Below are 19,898 nucleotides of genomic sequence, written 5' to 3'. Positions count from 1 at the left end.
GAGGCTCAAAATCTAATCTAGCTGGTCACATCTACTTTTTTCCATGAAATCAACTTGTGATGTTGGCAAAAAAAATGATTTGCAACCAACTGCATTAAAAAAATTAAATCACCCTCAAAGTTGCTAATGAGATCATATATGATGAAAATCTGATTATATCTTATTGCAATTTCATCTACAACAATAAATCTACACTTTTCACTAAGAAGCCCCAAAAAATATAAATCATCTTGTAGCTGCTTCTAGTTAACACCTACACAAAATTTGATCTTGGAAATGAAAAGTGCAACCTCTTCCAGTTCCAACAGTATATCATACATCATATTTTGGATATAAATTGTGCCTCTAAGGTCCATCTAAATTTTCAGGCCTCGAGCCAAGAACAAAGCTAAAATAAAAATTTAAATGATCTATATAGTAAAACTATATAAAACCATTAAATCATTTAAATCTTCTAAACCATTTGAAACTCTAAGCATTGAAAATATTTGAATTTTGATTTTTTATATTCATTTTCCCAATCCACAACCCCTACCAAGTGTCCATTTTTCATTCATTGATTGTACCTAGGTGGCCCCACATTTATCTATACAATATTTGAGAAATGAAATCTTTTACTTCCTTGATGTTACAATAACCTCAAATCTTAGATCATCGTAATGAAAAAATTTCACTCCCACGACATTACAAATTTTGTAAGATTGTGGGCTTCCTAAATTTGGCTCCTGATCTTATGATCCATCATAACATTGAGTCTCTTTTAAAGACACCTCATGATCCTACACAATGCCCATTTCATAGCATCTCCAATTAACATTTGGCCTCTCACAATATTATGATGATTGTACCATCAGATCATAATGAAATTTGATTCCCAATCACCCAACAACAGGCTCATCATATCATCAAGCCCTTTGGAAACTACTAGCTTCTTAGTAGATGAAGTGTTGATTACTTCAATCAATATGGTACTTACCAAAACATGTGCAGAGATTGGTTGGATGCATGGTTTTATAGTGGTTACCACAACCAACTCAGAAAAAGCTTTCTCTAAGCTTGACGGCATTAAAGCTTTTCTCAGAGAGTGAGGAAATGAGGCCATACCTATTGATACAATCTTCTTTGGGTCAATTTCCTCAATACTCTAAATCTCAGGGAGATTCTCCTTAGTAGCTTCCTATTCTTGCTCCTCATCATCCAAATTTACATCATCTTCTTCATCATTATTGTTATTTTCTTCCTTATTATCTTCATCATCTACATCACTAACATGAACACAAAATTCACTTTGTTGATGAATTTTGTAGATATTCTTCCATGTAGTTGTAGTTTTCTTCACCACATGTTCAATTTCATTAACCAATATAATGAAAGTGTTAAATTTTAGAGTGAGTTTCTCCTCATTTTCCTTCATGGATTCTTTCACCTCTTTATCAAAAAGTTCTCACCCATTTCTACTATATATTTGTTAATCTAATATAGAAATGGTATAGCTTTTCTCCATATGATGAAACTTTTGAAGGGAAAAAATTTTGCATAAAGAAGAATAAAAAAGTCAAGAGCAAACCAAACTTACATGGGTTGTTCTTTGAAGTCTTGCTAGTCTCCATGTTCTTGTTGAATTGAATCAGCATTAGCTTGGCAAGGTCGAAGGACATGTTGTTCTTCACCATCTTGAGAGCTAGATCAATTGCCTCACATGACATGGTGTTGAGATGACTGGAGCTATATATCTTATGAGCTATCACATGAATTCAAAATTTCAGCTCCATGTCAATCACGCTGCTAATCTTCTACCTCTTCCATCTCACTTGGCAAGAGTTTTTCTTTCTAGTTCTACCTAGCTTAAGGTTTTGGTAGTCTTTACTTTGTTCAACATTGGGAGCCCTATGATTTAATGAATCATTTTCTTTGTTATTTGAATAGGCTGCTCCAACCATTGCTTCCCATTGTGTACATGGCTAAGGATAAACCTTATCCATTTTATCCAAATGTTGATGCTTGGGTTTCAATGCACCATTCACACTTAACTTTTCTAGAGTCTCATACATCTCTAGGGTTCCAATATCTTGTATCAAATAGCAAAAATGTGAACCAATATTTTTAACAAGTAATACCTTTGGTGGAATCTATGACTAAGCTTCGGTTGGATCAGGTGCTTATGTAATTACCAAGCTGAACTTGAATTTTGGTGCCTTTCAACGGACTCATTGAACCAACATCTTACATCATTTCCTATTTTTGCTACTCAAGGACACCATGCTTGGCAGGGTTTATGAAAACACAAAAATCTTTAACAACAAATTCATAGATCACTTGGAAGCACATAAATCACCTTTTGTAAATAGCTCTTCAAAAATTCATGGTGATAAATGAATTTGATTCCCTTCCTTTTAACAAATTTTACTTTTTAGTTGCCATAAATACTTGGTATGATTGTTTATTCAGTGACAAACTATTTTCCACTTGGTTTTACCTTAGTGTTCAGTATTTTCATTCATTACTCAGTGTCCACACAATGTTTTAGTGTATCCCAACCTTGCTCAGTACGGTCTTGCAACCCAACCTAGCTCGACAAGGTCTAGATTTTCCTTAGTTACTCAATGATCTATTTACATCTTGAGTGTTGATATGGATCTTTCCTTCTAGCTAGCTAGAACTCATGTAAGATGTCTACTTTAGAGTCTAAGTTCTAGTCATCCCTATGGAAATTTAGTAGAAATGCTTGAGTCACCCAATTCTTGAGTGATATGCACTTCATGGCTTAGTCTTGCATTCTCAAAAGATTTTAGAATCCATTGCTTCCTCATCTACTTTCTAATATTTCCAGGTTTGGCTTTCTTTTCATCTTCAATCCTTCTAGTGTTCATACAATTCTTGGTAAGATTTCCAAGTTCTACACAAATAAAACATCTTCTAGTGGTGTCTCTTGTCCTCATGTGATGTTTCACACAATTTGCTTCTATGTGCCCAAATTCTCCACAATAGTGGCATCTACACCATGTGTTGTAATCCCATCCAAATATAGCTTTCAAAATCTATTCATTTGGGTTAATTATCTTGGTTTTGCATTCAGAAGATATGTTCCCATGCTTCTTTCATGTGTGGCATTTGCCTTCAAATTTAGGTTTCTCTTTACATTCACTTTCTCTATGACCATGTTTATTGCAATTATAACACTTTTCATTGAATTTTTCTTTACCATTACTCCAATATTTATTTGATGTGTGACCTAACTTACCACAATGATTGCAAGTAGGCCTTTGATTCTTTTGAGCTCCATTCTTATATGATTCATCTTCTTCTATGTATCCTATTCTTGCTTTGCCTTCAGTTTGTATTGACTTTTCTCATTCAACTAGTTCATGTCTATTTGAGATTTCATCATTCTCTCATTGTTTTTTTTTTTAGTGTTTAGATCAGTTTGAAATATTTCATTCTCTGATCTTAGATTCATGATTTCTTTATTTGTATTAGTAAGCTTATCAATGAAGTCCATTTTTTAAAGTATAGATGTTGAATTTCATTGTTCTTTCATTCTATCTCTTCTTTCGCTTTATCTTTTTCTTCTTTTCAAGGATTGAGAGATTTTCTCCTTTGTTTTCTTAAGTTTCTCAATAGCCAATTCCAAATCTATATTTCCATTGTCAATAGCCTTATCTAGTTTGAATACCTCCATTTCCTCTAATCTTTGCTCAAGCTATTAAACTATTTCTCTGAGAACCACAAGCTCTGATACCAATTGATGGAAATATAGGATAAGCTAGGTTACTAAGAGGGGGGGATAAATTAGGAACCAATAAAACTTATTCTTATTTCACCAATTAATCCTTCATATATACTTTGATCTAACTGTATGCATAAAAAATTGAAAGCATTAAAACATTCATAACACTCTGATACAAGATATGGTGACCCAAAAACCTTCCAAACTAGAAAGTAAAACTATGGTGGGGATGATACCCACAAGCTTTAGTACTTCAATATAAATTTGGTCGATTAAGGCTTAAAATTGATCACTTCCAATGATCTACACTATTAGGAGCAATAAGGACTGCTAGGTCCACCTTGCTAAAGGATTTACAAAATATTTAATGAAGTATGCATCAATAAAGAAATTTGCAAAATACTGTTAAGTCTACCTTATGAAAGGATTTAATTGTTCCACCTATTAGGATGAACCAGTGATTGATCTTTGAACTACAACTTTGATTTGTTGGTTAAGATTCCTTTGGAGTGTAATAATCACCTTGATGTGATAGATAAATCTTTGCTGCTCCTTATACTACTTGTAGCCTTCTTAATTTTCACTTCTACTCTTAATATATTTGCATCATATGTTCTTCTATTCCTCATTTGGATGTGATACAATACATTACATATATACCAATCTAAATCATAATTCATCAAAGTTGGCTACAATACAAGTTTCACCAAAATAGAAAAAGTCAACCCAACTGCTGGTACTCAGATTTTAAAGATAAACTAAGTGAGGTTCTAATACTCGACAAAAAATTTCAACAATCTACATCATCATTCTCTTAGTATACATAGAAGCTTGGCTCATACTAATCACTTCCAAGTAGTCTAAACTTAGTTAGAATTGGTGACTCAGTGAATACTATGAAACTCGACATATAAACTGAATCACTTGGTTGACACTACAAGACTTGGTCAAGACTAACACTATGAGCTTGGTATAAGCTGAATCACTTGGTTGATGCTACAAGACTCAGTCAACACTAACACTGTGAGCTCAATATAACTAAATCACTTGGTTGACACTTCCTGACTTGGTCAACACTTGATTCACATCACTGATGTTGCAGACTTAGCAAACACTTGGGACCATAGTTTGCACTGTGCAACTCAGTAGATGAAGCTCAATTTTCACTGATACTCATCAACTCGATACATACTACTTGGTGTGAACTGAATACTAATTTTGGAACTTGGTAGTAACTGTAGAACTTAATAGAACCTAAATTATCAGTTAACATTATAAATTGCAAGATAAGCTCAGTAGTCGCTAACCATTTGAGTATTGGAAGGAATTTTCAGTAATTTTGTTATCTTTGAAGCTAGTGATAATTCTAAGAAGACAAAGAATAGAACTTCTAAGAAATATCCATCTCTTCTTGAACAAGGACCTATCACTAAAAGGAAAAGAGAAAGACCACCTCTAATGGAGATTGTTATTAAATATTCTAAGAGACCTACTAGGGAGATTCCTAACTACTTTAGGAGCTTCTAGACCCCTATAAACATTGTTGATGAATTCTAATGACACATAATATTAAATTTGCCTCTTGCAATGTTAGAGGACTTGAGTCCTCTAATCGCAAGTACATAGTAAAAATATTTCCTAGACAAAAAAAATAACATGGCTTTACCCTCCATCCAAGAGATAGAAGTAGTAGATTTCTCTTTATAAATTGCACTAAAATGCATTAGGAAATATGCTGAAACTTTATTCTCCAACCACCAAACAGGTAAAGGAGGCACTGCCATCCTAGTGGGGCCTAGTTGGAAAAATCTCATTAGTAATTGGTGTTGTACTCCTTGCAATAGAGTAGTATTGATCACTTTTAATCTTAGCTTTGGAGAAATTGTAGTTTTTTCAATTTATGCTCCAAAAGAATGTAATAATAGGATCAAGTTGTGGCAGGCCCTTACTGATATGAAGAATATACCTTGGATTCTCCTCAGGAATTTTAAGTTTTTTGAAAGTCCTAAGGACAAATTGGGTGGGTTTAAATTTGACTAGAAAGGATATGAATTTTTTTTCTAGAATAGGCTCTCAAAGAAGTTAAATCTATTTGACCCTTTAGCTAGCACCAATGGCCAAAACAAAGGAATTTGGTTTACCTAGTCTAGCTATCAAAAAGGAGCTAATAGATTCTATTCAAGGTTAGACATATTCTACCTTAACAAATATATTCTTAGCTATAGTAAAAACCAAGTGAACACAATATATATGTTATTCCATATTCCATGTTTGATCATCACCCAATTTGGGTTGAGATCTTTCCAATCTCAAATCCTGGCTCTAGCTCTAGTAAGAGGCAAAGATTTTTTTATCAATTCTTCTCTACTTAATGTTGAAGAAGTACTAGGTACCACCAACATAATTAACTAGTTTAACAACCAAGTAAGGATGGGGTGTCATTGATAGCTAGAATCAAAAGGTCAAATCATGGCAAAGATTGTTCAAAGTAGTGGGGAAAAAGAAAGCCAATGACTCTAGAAGAGAAGATTTGGACCTGTTTAACACTTTGTAGGAGAAGGAAGCTTCCTTAGAAGAGCACTCATAAGATGACAAGCATAGAGGATATGAGTAAAGATAAAGATGTTCAACAATATCTAATCCAAGGGCCCAAAGTAAGAGCAAAGGTGGACTAGTTTAAACATGTTGATAAGGGTTCAAAATTCTTCTTCAAAGTCCTTTAAACTAAAGAGGCCAAAGCTAAGATAGAATGTGTTTATGACAAGGGAAATAAACTTGAAACCCAATAGGAATCCCATGAAGTATTTACTAGCTTTTACAAACCCCTCTTTTCCGTAGAGGAAGATAATTCCAACATGGAAGAAGCCAAGGACATACTAAAAATTGTCATCCCTAAGAAGGTGTCTCAAGAGGATTTTTAAAAACTAAAAAAGACATCTCTAAGGAAGAAATTAAAAATGCTATCCTCAAGCTTGGTAAGGACAAGGCGAAAGGATCAAATGACCTACAGACTAGATTCTACAAAAAGAATATAAAATGAATCAGTGTAGAATTGTTAAAGGTTTACCAAAAAGCATTTAGATTTAGTTCTCTAGGATCCATAATTAATGGAGGTCATATTAAGATAATTCCTAAAAGATGGAGATAAGACCTTATTTAAAAACTAGAGACTAATAACTATCCTCATTGTATCAAATAAGATACTATTCAAAGTGCTAACTATTAGATTGGAGAATGTGTGATGTAGGAGCATCCCGGGTTACCTTGTTATCCTGCTCATTTTGTTCACCTAGTAGTTCCTTCATGTGCCTAGCAGTCCTTCATGTGCCTAGCAGTTCCTTCATGTGCCTAGCAGTCCTTAATGTGCCTAGTAATTCATTCATGTGCCTAGCAATTCTTCATGTTCCTAGCAATTCCTTCATGTTCCTAGCAATCCTATTTTCTTCATGTGTCTAGCAGTCCTTCATGTGCCTAGCAATTCCTTCATGTGCCTAGCAGTTCTTCATATGCCTAGTGATTCCTTCATGTGCCTAGCATTCCTATTTTCTTCATGTGCCTAGTAACCTTATTTTCTTCATGTGCCTAGTAACCATGTTTTCTTCATGTGCCTAATAACCCTATTTTCCTTCATGTGCCGAGTTACTATAGCATTCCTTCATGTTTCGAGTTACCTAGTTTATGCTGAGTGATTCTTCATGTGTCAAGTTACTCAGTGTATGCCAAGTTACTCAATGTATGTCGAGTGTTTCTTCATGTGCCAATTTACCTAGTGTATGCTGAGTGCCAGTATTTGGACGTGATTTTGTGAGCCGACTTGCAAAATTTATTTCATTCGTGACATTTATGTTAAGATCTTTTCTTGGGATGAGTCCAGACCATTGTTGGGTTAGCCTTCCTCTTATGTAGTGATTCTAAAATGATCTGTAAGCCATTTTGGCAAGTATAAATAGAATGTTCAGGCTTAGAATTAAAAAAGCTCCAGAGAGAGCAGATTAGGGAGCAGAACTAAAAGTGAAAATTTGTTATTGGATCTTTGTAACTGAATGTATTGTAATTGGCCATAACCCATAAGGCCTCATAGCTAGGTAGGTATGAAGATATTTTGATGAATCAATAAAAGTAATTCACTCTTCTTCCTCATTTGGTTGTTGTTCTTTGTGTTCGTTTCTGTTGTGTTAACTCTTGCAGGGTGGTTTGGATAGTTGGGTGAGCCTTTGGCCCTAGTTATTCATCCTCTTGCCTGTGTCAGTTGGTATCAGAGCTTGAGGTTCATCCTTGTGGAGATTGGATCATGTAGAAACTTAATTTGGATTTGGTTGTAGGGTGGCAGATCTATGGATTCGACCTATAACTTGCAGAGGGTTACGATCTTGCAGGAACCTAATTTGTAAAGATGGTTCATGGTAGAGGAAATAATGTTGATAATGCTATATTGGATCAGTTGAGATAAATTGCAGCTAGATTAGATGCTATGGAGATAGCTCAGAGGAGAGGAGCACATCTTGATGATGTAAGTGATGATGAAGCAGCAGCACCAAACCATAATCTAGAACCTGAAGAAGATCAAGATGAGGAAAGATTGTTGAGAGTATTGTCTAGAGCGAATTCAAAGCCTACTGTAGAAGTTGTTCCTTATGATGGAAAATTGGACATTGATGTTGTGTTGGATTGGATCTCTGATATGGAGAAGTTATTTGATATGAAAACACTCTTGATAATAGAAAGGTGAAGATTACAGTCACTAGGCTGAAAGGTCATGCATCTCTATGGTGGGAGCACTTGCAAATTGATAAACAAAGGAGAGGAAAAGAGAATATTAGAACTTGGCCAAGGATGGTGAACAAGGTAAAGAAAAAATTACTTCCTACTAATTACCAAGTTAGCTTATTGAGAAAGATGCAAAATTTGAAGAAAAAAGACATGACTGTGAAAGAGCATACTGAAGAATTCTATAGACTGGACATCAAATCTGGACATGTGAATGATGATGTTGAGAAAATTGCAAGGTACATTAATGGATTGAGATCTAGAATACAAGATAAAATAATTTTTGTGAAGTTGGAAAGTGTAGAAGAAGCATACCAGTATGCCTTGAAGGCTAAGGAGATATTGACAAAGAAGCATGAACAAAGACAGAGAGGTAGAAGTGGTAGATTCCAAAGAGGTAGAGGTAGAGCTTATGGTGAAGGTGGTCGATCTGAAAGTTTTATGCAAGATAAAGGAAAATATAAAAGGAAGAATGATGACAAAGGCAAGAACAAATGGAAAAATGGTAATTCTTACCGAGGAGGCATTAATTCTTACTGAGGAATAGGTAATTCTTATTCTAGAGATGGATTTCATGGTAATTGTTTTAGATGTGGTAAAGAGGGACATAGATCTTTTGAATGTAGATCCTCTAAAAGTAGACAAGGTAACAGAAGTGTTGTGATTCAAGAAGATGATGAGGGTTCACCAAGTGGACCTGAGGCTAGAGAAAGTTTGATGGTGAGAAGAACCTTATGCAATAAGGGAAGTGATGAGGAACCTATTTTAAGGAGAAGTCTTTTCAAGACAAGATGTAAGATGGCTGGAAAATGTTGTATAGTGATCATTGACAATGGAAGTTCTAAAAATTTGGCATCAGAAGAGCTGGTTACAAATTTGTAGTTGTAGAGGTTGAAACATCCCAAACCTTATCATGTTTCATCGATCAAAGATGAGCATAAGATATTGGTAAGTGAGCAATGCCTTGTGAAGTTCAAAATTGGAAATTACTTTGATGAAGTTTTGTGTGATATTATGCCCATGGATTGTTGTCATATTTTGTTGGGTAGACCTTGGCAATATGATAGATATGTTGTACATTATGGAAGATTGAATCAATATACTCTTTGGGTAAATGGGAAGAAACCAACATTGTTGCCTTTGATCAAAAGTCTAGATGAGGTTAATTGTACTGCTATAAAAATTGGCATGGTTAATGGTAAACAATTTGAAAAGGAAATGAAAAAGAATCAAATCTATTTTGCTATAATTCCAATAAAATTTAGTTTTGTCAATGGAGACCAAGTGCAAGAAAATAGTGTTAACTGAGTGCTAGTCAGCGGTGATCGAATAACAGATGGTAGCATTGACCGAGTACCAAAAGAAATTGTAGAGTTGTTGAATGAGTATAAAAAAATTATTGTTGATGATATTCCTCATGGTTTACCTTCAATAAGAAGTATAAGTCATTGTATGGATCTGATTCCTAGAGATAGTTTGCCAAACAAAGCACCATATAGATTGACACCTGAAGAGAATGAAGAACTCAATAGACAAGTGCATGAGTTGTTGTAGAAAGGTTTGATCAGAGAAAGCTTGAGTCCATGTGTTGTACCTACTATATTAGCACCTAAAAAGAATGGAGAATGGAAAATGTGTACTAATTCCAGAGCCATTAACAAGATAACAATGAAATATAGGTTTCCTATGCCAAGGATGCATGACATAATGGATTATTTGAGTGGATCAAAGTATTTTACCAAGATTGATTTGAAGAGTGGCTATCATCAAATTAGAATCAAAGAAGGTGATGAATGGAAGATTTCTTTCAAGACAAAAGATGGTTTATATAAATGGTTGGTTATGACTTTTGGTCTAACTAATGCACCTAGTACTTTCATGAGGTTGATGAATGAAGTTCTAAAAAGATTCTTGGGTAAGTATGTGATTGTTTATTTGGATGATATATTGATATTGAACAAGACTAAGGAAGAACACTTGAGCATATTAGACAAGTATTGCAAAGGTTAAAAAAAGAAAAGTTGTTGATTAATCTGAAAAAGTGTTCTTTTATGCAAGAGGAGATTGTGTATTTGGGACTTGTGATTTCAGTTGATGGTTTGAAGATGGATCTTGAGAAGGTTAAAGCAATTTTGGAATGGCCTACACCTGAGAATGTGAGTGAGGTAAGATCATTTCATGGTTTAGCTAGTTTTTACAGAAAGTTTATAAAGAATTTTAGTGTTATTTGCAATGCTATAACTGAAACAATGAGGGGAGATAAAAAGGAATTCAAGTGGACACATGGATCCAATAAGAGTTTTGAGACTTTGAAACAAAAGGTTGCTAAATTACCTGTATTGGCTTTACCTGATTTCAAAAAAGTATTTCAAGTTGAATGTGATGCAAGTGGTAATTCAATAGGACCTGTATTAAGTCAAGAAGGTAAGCCTGTTGCTTTCTTTAGTGAAAATTTGAATGATGCTAAAAGGAAATATTCTGTGTATGATCAAGAATTTTATGCTATTGTTCAAGCATTGAAGAAATGGAGACATTATTTGATGCCTAAGGAGTTTGTGTTGTATACTAATCATAAAGCTTTACAATACTTGGGAAGTCAACATAAATGGAATCAAATACATATGAAGTGCGTTGAGTATTTGCAGAGTTTTACATTTGTGATCAAACACAAGAGTGGAGTTACTAACAAAGTTGTTGATTCATTGAGTAGAAGACATTCTTTATTGACTAAAATGAAGTTTGAAGTTCTTGGTTTTGATGAAATGAAAGAATTTTATGATGTTGATCTTGATTTTTCTTCATGTGCTGAGTTACCTAGTGTATGTCGAGTGTTAGTATTTGGACATGATTTTGCAAGCCGACTTGTGGTATTTATTTCATTCATGACATTTATGTTAAGATCTTTTCTTGGGATGAGTCCAGATGGTTGTTGGGTTGGCCTTCCTCTTATGTAATGATTCTAGAATGATCTGTAAGCTATTTTGGCAAGTATAAATAGAATGTTCAGGCTTAGAATTAAAAAAGTTCCAGAGAGAGTAGATTAGGAAGCAGAACTGAAAGTGCAAATTTGTTGTTGGATCTTTGTAATTGAATGTATTGTAATTGGCTGTAACCCAGAAGGCCTCACAGCTGGGCATGTATTAAGATATTTTGATGAATCAATAAAATTAACTCACTCTTCTTCCTCCTTTGGTTGTTGTTCTTTGTGTTCATTTTCGTTGTGTTAAATCTTGCAGGGTGGTTTGGATAGCTGGGTGAGCCTTTGGCCCTAGTTATTCATCATCTTGCCTATGTCAATGTGCTCCACAGTATTATTAACACTGTTAGGATAAACCACGGATAGAAATAAAAAACTACATGCAAATATAACCAATAACAAAAAATAATAGATCAGACAGATATGAACACAAGGCACCAAGATTTAATGTGGTTCACCCAATCCCTAGGCTACGTCCACCGAACAGCAAGTCTGGTCTTATTATAATCCAATGATTACAACCTGATTACAATCCATAATCCCTTACAGCTCAATACTGCTACAAGAACCAATTTTGCATCACAACATAATAAAAAAATACCCAACCCTAAACCCTTTTATACAAGTATTAAACCGCTTTAGGGTTATAACATGTCAGCCATAATTAGCCATAACTTTAGTGGTGAACCTATGAATGGTGAATAGTACCAAAAAAAATTCTAGGAATGGTGAATAGTACCAAAAAAAATTCAGGGCGATGCCCCGAACCCCACTAATTATGAAGTATCTACAGTACTTTTCTGATCAGTCACCACAATCTAACAATCTCCCACTTGGGGACTAATTAGGCTCCACACTAAACAACAATCTCCCACTTGGAGACTGATCCTATAGAAATACCACTACCACATGGGGCTCCCACTGGATCAAACCACCTTGGGTTCTATTGTTCTTTTATTCATGTTCAATCTAAAAGACCAACCGAAGCTGAAGAGGAGTTCAGCTTCTCTCGTGTTAGAACCTTTGTCAACATATCTGTTGGATTTTCATTGGTATGTATCTCCTCCAGCTTTAACTGTCCATCCTCCAAAACTAACCGAATGAAATGGTACCACAACTGTATGTGTTTGGTCTTAGAATGCAAAGCTGAATTCTTTGCAAGATGAATGGCACTCTGACTATCTATGAACAAATAATTATCCTTCCGAGGATGTCCTAATTCTTCCAAGAAGAACTAAAGCCATATCATCTCCTTGGATGACTCTGTAGCAGCAACATACTCTGCCTTTGTAGTGGATAGAGCATTAATCTTCTGTAACCTAGAAACCTAGCTCATGGCTACCCCACCAATAGTAAAGACATAACCTATAGTACTTCGCTTGGTGTCAATATCCCCTACCAAATCTAAATCAACATAGCCCTGTAAATTAGTAGTAGAGCCCCCAAAGTGTAAACACTTATTGGATGTTCCTCTCAAATATCTGAGAATCCACTTGATAGCATTCCAATGCTCAAATCCTGGATGACTCATATACCTGCTAACGACTCCCACTGCATGGGCAATATCTGGCCTAGTGCATACCATAGCATACATCAAGCTTCCTATAGCTGAAGCATAGGGTACCTTGGACATCTTATCCTCCTCTTCCTGTGTCTTAGGACACATCTCCTTAGTCAATTTTAAATGACCAGGTAAAGGTGTGTTAACAGCTTTAGCATTCTCCATATAGAAACATTGCAACACCTTCTCAACATAATCAGCCTGAGATAGCGTCAATGTTCTATTCTTCCTATCTCTACAAATATTCATACCAAGGATTTGTTTTGCTACCCCCAAATCCTTCATAGCAAATGCATGTGCTAACTAGTGTTTCAACCCCTTAATATGATCCATGTTAGACCTAGCTACAAGCATATCATCAACATATAAACATAAAATAATGTAGCTATCATCATCCAACCTCTTAAAATAAACACAATAGTCTAAATGACACCTGTTATAGCCATACTCATGCATAAACCTGTCAAATTTTAGATACCATTGCCGAGGTGCTTGCTTTAAGCCATATAAACTTTTCTTCAATTTGCACACTAAGTTCTCCTTACCTTTGACCTCAAATCCCTGTGGCTGAGCCATATATATTTCTTCATCCAAATCACCATGAAGGAAGGTTGTTTTAACATCTAGCTACTCTAAATGCAAATCTTCAGTAGCCACAAGACTTAAAATAGTATGGATAGAAGTCATTTTAACAACAGGAGAAAATATCTCATCAAAGTCAATTCCTTTTTTCTGTGCAAATCCTTTTACAACTAACCTAGCCTTAAATCTTTTCTTACCTCCTTCCTCTTCTTTCAACCTGTAAACCCACTTATTCTGTAAAGCCTTTTTACCTGCATGCAACTTGCACAAATCCTATGTCTTATTCTTCAACAAAGAGTCCATTTCACCTTTCATTGCAGACTCCCACTGAATCTTAGTATCCACCTGCACAGCTTTATCATAACTTTCAGGTTCACTAGCATCAGTAAGTAAAATAGAATACAAAGAGAGAGAAAATCTTTGTGGAGGTCTAATTTTCCTCATTGACCATCTAACATTCACTGGAGTGTGTGGTATTTTTTGTTGCAGTTTTTGCACATCATGAGGAATGTCTAGAACAACAGCTTTTGGAGTATCATCCAGCACTACATAATCATCTTATTTCTTCTCATGTTGCTGCAATAGATCTTTGTACAACACTTTCTCATTGAATATGACATCCCAACTTCTAACAATTTTATGATTTTCAAAATCCCAAAGCCTATAACCAAATTCATGAATGCCATATCCAACAAAGACACATTTCTTTGATTTAGCTTCTAGCTTGGTTCTATTTTTAGAGTCTATATGAGCAAAAGCTTTACAACCGAAGGTCTTGAGAAAAGAATAACTCACCTTCTTACCAGTCCATGCCTCCTCTAGAATACCATAGCCCAAAGGAGTAGAGGCACCTTTATTAATCAAATATATTGTAGTATTGACAGCCTCCACCCACATGTGTAAGGGAAACCTGGCATGCAACCTCATGCTCTTGCATGCTCCATTATAGTCTTGTTCATGCGTTTAGCCACTCCATTTTTCTGTGGAGTCCTTGGAATAGTTTTCTATCTACAAATACCATTAGAGGAGAAATAATCTTCAAATTCATGACTATAATACTCACCACCATTATCAGATTTGAGACATTTTAATTTCTTACTAGTCTCATTTTCAACCAAGCATTTCCATTTCTTAAAAGTTTGATATACTTCAAATTTTTTTCTAAGGAAATAAACCCATACTTTTTTAGTTGCATCATCAATAAATGTAACATAATAATGAGAGCCACAAAGGGAAGATACTTGAGCTGGTCCTCATACATCTGTATGCACAAGGTCTAATTTCTCCTTTTTGTTTTCCTTCCCAGTCTTTACAAAACTCACTCTCTTTTGTTTTCCATACACACAACTTTCACAAAAATTCATATTAACACATTTTAGACCTAGTAAAACTTTCTTTGAATGAAGTACTTTCATACCTTTCTCACTCATGTGCCCAAGTCTATTGTGCCACAGTGTTGTATCAGAATCTACAACAGCTATTTGTTCTCCCTGCTCAATTGCAGCAATTGTTCCTAAACATTCATTTTTCTCTGAAACAATCAAAGTAGAAGGAACAATATGACCTGCACAAAGATATAAGGTGCCTACTTTCACACCTTTTGCTACTACAAGGGAACCTTTTGAAATCTTCCCATTTTTATCATTAAAAGTAACTATACAACCCTCATCACCAAGTTGCCTTGCTAAAATTAAATTCCTACTCAGCCTTGGAACATGTCTTACCTCATGTAGTAGCCAATGATTCCCATTCTACAACTTAATCTTAATTTTTCCCTTTCCAACAATTTGACAGGGTTCATTATCCCCCAAATAAACAAGCCCAAAATCCCCTTGGACATAATTAATGAAGTAACCTCTATGAGGTGTGGCATGAAATGAAGAACCAGAATCTAAAACCCATGAATCATCTACACTTTCTAAATATAGAAGCAAAGAATCCTCTTTGGATTTCTTACTTACCACATTTGTCTCCTTGTCTCCATCTGATTTATCTCCTTCATTTTTCTTTTGATTCCAACAATCTTTCTTTTTGTGCCTTGGTTTCCCACAGTACCAACAATCATTTGGTCCTCTCAATCAAGACCTCCTCCCCTTTGACTTTCTTCTTGATTTCCCATGATTTCCTCATACTAATTATGAAGTATGTACAGTACTTTCCTCATCAATCACCACAATCTAACAAAAACTTCCCAAATTGGATTTGTAAAGGGAATATATATATTGGAAAACCTCATCACCTAATGGGAAATACTAGATTGGGAAAAAGAATCAGGCCAATAGACATGAATGTTACTTATTGATTAAAAAAAGGCTTATGATAGAGTAGACTAGAAATTTCTACTCTTTGTGCTAGATGTATTGGCTTCCCCCCACCCACACTTTCTGATCCAAGGTTCACACACTTCTTAAAGGTGTTATGACTATTTTTGAAATAAAAGGCATAAGGTCTTGTAAATTTTAACTCTCAAGGCTGATAAGGCAGGGTTTCCTTTCGCCCTCACCCTATTTATCATTTTTGTTGATTCCCTTCATTATGTTATTAGAGATAACCTCCTATCTCCTAAAGTCTTAGTGATTTTCCTCTCCCATGACAAGGAGGTATCAAATTTCTATTTTGTTGATGATATAGCAATCCTATTTGAATTAAGTAAAGGAAACATGGAGCACCTAATGAACAAGTTGGATATCTTTGCAAAGATTTGAGGAGTAAAATCTCTCTCACTAAATCCATCCTACTATGATGGGAAGACAACCCCCTAGAGTGGTGTCAAAGACTATCCATTCCTTTGGGGGGGTCTCAATCTCATTTTAAGGTATATAGGCATTTCTTTTGAAGTAAATCCTAACTTAAAGAGATGTGGGACTTGTTAAGACTAAAAATTGAAAGCAAACTTCAACAGTGGAATAACCACTATCTCTCACTAGCTAAAAGTGTGCAAGTTTGTTAGAAAATTATTTCTTCATACCAAGTTTACTTTTCCTTTGCCTGCCTAGTCAATTAAAACTAATTCCACTGCATCCAAAAGGGAGTTAGGGATTTTCTTTGGTTAGATGGTAAAGGAAATAGGAAAATATGTGATATATCTTAGAAATGGTTTTCCAAAGCTAAAGAAATTGGTAGGCTAGGATTAAAAGACCTAAGGACACAAGATACAACTCTAACTATGAAATGGATAGACAAGAAAACCAATGAAAATGATCCTTAGAAAGTACTAATTAGAAGTAACATATGAAGGGGACATCTTTGTCATACCAAATTATAGTCCAATTGGAATATTTAAAATGAATTAGCATTGGAAGTCAACTTTAGTGTTAAAGGGTCCAATATTTTTAAAATTCTTTGGAAAGGATGGATCCATGTTAGAAAATATGTTGGATAGAATAATCGATTGGAGTAGGGAAATTTAATCCAGGAAGAATATCTATATGGTGGAATCCAAGGAGAAATAATAAGGCCTTATCTTTTCTTTAAGAGTATACTACAAAAAATTGGGTTGTTGCAAGAGTCAATAACTTAGAAGATATTATATCTCTTATCTCCTAGAAAGACATTTGCAATAAATATTCCTTTGCTCTTTCCCATAAGAGGACTTACCTTATACTTGAAGATGCTTATGCATATCATGGTCTCCCTAAACAATACTACTCTAATGATACTTGTTCCTTTGATTTTACTGGCTAGATGGCTCTCCCTTGTACTGTGTTAAAACTAAATATCTCTACTCCTTTCTTACCTCATAATTTACCATTATTTATCACCTTAATCATGTGTGGAATCTCAACTTGCTCTTGACTGAATGGTAGCTTCATGTAGTAAACCTATGGAAAATACCTATAGAACTTAAGGTGACTTGCTACTAATGACAACTCTTCCTTTACAAATTCCCTCTCAAGAATCTATGTAATGTCCCCTTTTCTAAGACATTAGAAATGTTAAAAAAAAAATAGTTATAATATTAAAATTGACTTGGAGAGCATGGACTCAAAATATAAAAGCTCAATCTAATGTTATAAAGTGGAGAACAAGGACAAGGGGAGATAAGACGAAAATCTAAGAGAGAATTCGAAGAGTCACAACTATGGGGATAAAAGGAGAAGAGACTCTTTCATTTTCATATGCTTGATTTATTTTATTAGATTTCAATTCTCTCTTGTGAGAGTATTTGGAAAGCTTCAACTTTCAACTAGTATGAGGACATAGCCCCTCATGCCGATAGACAATAGATGCAAACCCATTGTTTGAGAGACATCAATTTAGGTATTTCATATGTGCTTATAGGTTCTTATTCTAGTATTCCAATCTGACTGCTAAACTATATTTAAGATTAGATTTGTTAGTGTTGGTTATTGTATTGCTATTGTATAATGCAATAATATATTTTAAGGAGTTATAAAAGTTTTTTGGTTTTATATTACTAGTTTGTAACATATTTTATATGCTTGAATCTTGAATACTACTATGAGAAGATCGATTTAATATCTTATGGTAAATCTACTAGTTTTCTATCATGTTTTGTAATACATATGCCTATATTCAAGTGTTGAATATTAGTTTGAGGAAATAACCAGATAACTATTAGTTGGGTTATTTCCTATGGTTTATCTTGTTGATTTATTTAAGATACGGTTTCATGTTTTTACTATCGAAATGTTATTGTGAGAAGAAATCAAGTAAATATTTGGTTAGGGATATTTTAGTGGTATCAGAGCATTGACCCTACCATCCTTTTGGGTCTAGTTAGAGGTTAAAGTTTGTAAACAATCAAACTTGCTAGCTTGTGAGATTCAAAAATAAATACAGTTGAATCTTAGGTAGAGATGAATTTTTAGAAATAATGCAATAGTATTACTCAGATGGTTTTGATATTCTAATATTCTCAATATTTTCTTTTTTTGGAGTCAATTTCCTTCATATGTATAAGATATATTGTCGTGGACATGTGGGATCAGAAGCTTGCATTCAAATTTGGCAAAATTTGGATAAATATAAATGCTAAGTTGGCCTGGTAGAGAAACAAGGACAAACAAATATTATTAGGATTTGGTCTCATAAAAAACCAATATCAATTATTGAGAAGGAAAAGGGTTTATCAAGAAGGATTTACACATAAGATCAAGGAAGATGTTACCAGATATAAAGTTGTAGAGAAGTCAAGCCAATTCTAGTGGGGAGAATGTGGATTACATAACTAGAGAAATACCTATGCAATATATACGAGAGTCATAGCTTTTTGGATGATTTTGGCTATGTGTTTGGAGTTCTAGTTATTCAGGTGTAACAAGAAGGGTGGATATCATCTACAGACTACAATGTCATTCTACAAGGTGTGAACTAGAGGTCACTATAGAAAATGACATAGCAAGAAGGTCACACTATCAACATGGGCACATTAGTTCTAATTGTTAGCATGGTAGTTTTAAATGTTGGGCATTCCATGTACTCTAGAAAGAGAGGCAAAGATGCTAGTCCACTATGTGGGGAATCTCTAAAGCATCATGGCTATGTTTCAGGTGTGCAGGTTGTTGCAATATTTTTAGAAGCATGTATGTTGATGATAATCCTATGGGGGAGTATTGTAGATATGTTACTATGATAGTATGTTACATTCATGAATGATTTTGTCATAAATGTCAACATAGCAATTTTCTATGGTATTTGATAGAAGAAGAATGAAAAGATCAAGTTGGTATGGATGACTAGTTGAGTATTCTAACTATTTGAAGTTATGGGAGATACTTCTAAGTATCTAGTATATGATTTTAACATTAGAAGAAGAAATAATAAGTCTGGAAGAAGTTATGTAAGTTTTGGTAATGTTTGCTCTAAGATAGATTTTACAGAGGTATGTTCTGGTGAACTTGTTATATCTCCTAGCAAAGTTGTTATTCTAAGAATCAAGGTTGAGGATATGAAGAAGACATGTTGGTGATGATGTGGCTAAGATTTCTCATCATAATATTGCTTATATGAAAAGGTATTCAAGTTAAAAGGAGGAAGATTAATATTATCGCTAAGTGTAATGTATTCTTAATGTGGTCCTATAATGATTAATTAAGAAGGTTTAACAAGTGACTCAGTTAATTTTTTTGAGGACATGTTATAAAGGAAGGGCATTGTTTATCATGGAGTATGGAATATCATATGAATATGTGATTATAATTAGTAGTAAGAGTGAAATGTGAAGTTGAGCAAAGCAGTGCGAAAGTGAAGGAAACTTCATTGCTAAGGTTTTCTTGAGTGATCTAAGGTTTGATATTTGGATACGAGGTCTGTGACCTAGC

The sequence above is a fragment of the Cupressus sempervirens genome, chromosome 2 (assembly GCF_028749045.1).
Source record: "Cupressus sempervirens isolate cs-2001-9-10 chromosome 2, ASM2874904v1, whole genome shotgun sequence".
Classification (NCBI taxonomy): Eukaryota; Viridiplantae; Streptophyta; class Pinopsida; order Cupressales; family Cupressaceae; genus Cupressus; species Cupressus sempervirens.
Note: the sequence above shows the minus strand (reverse complement) of the source record.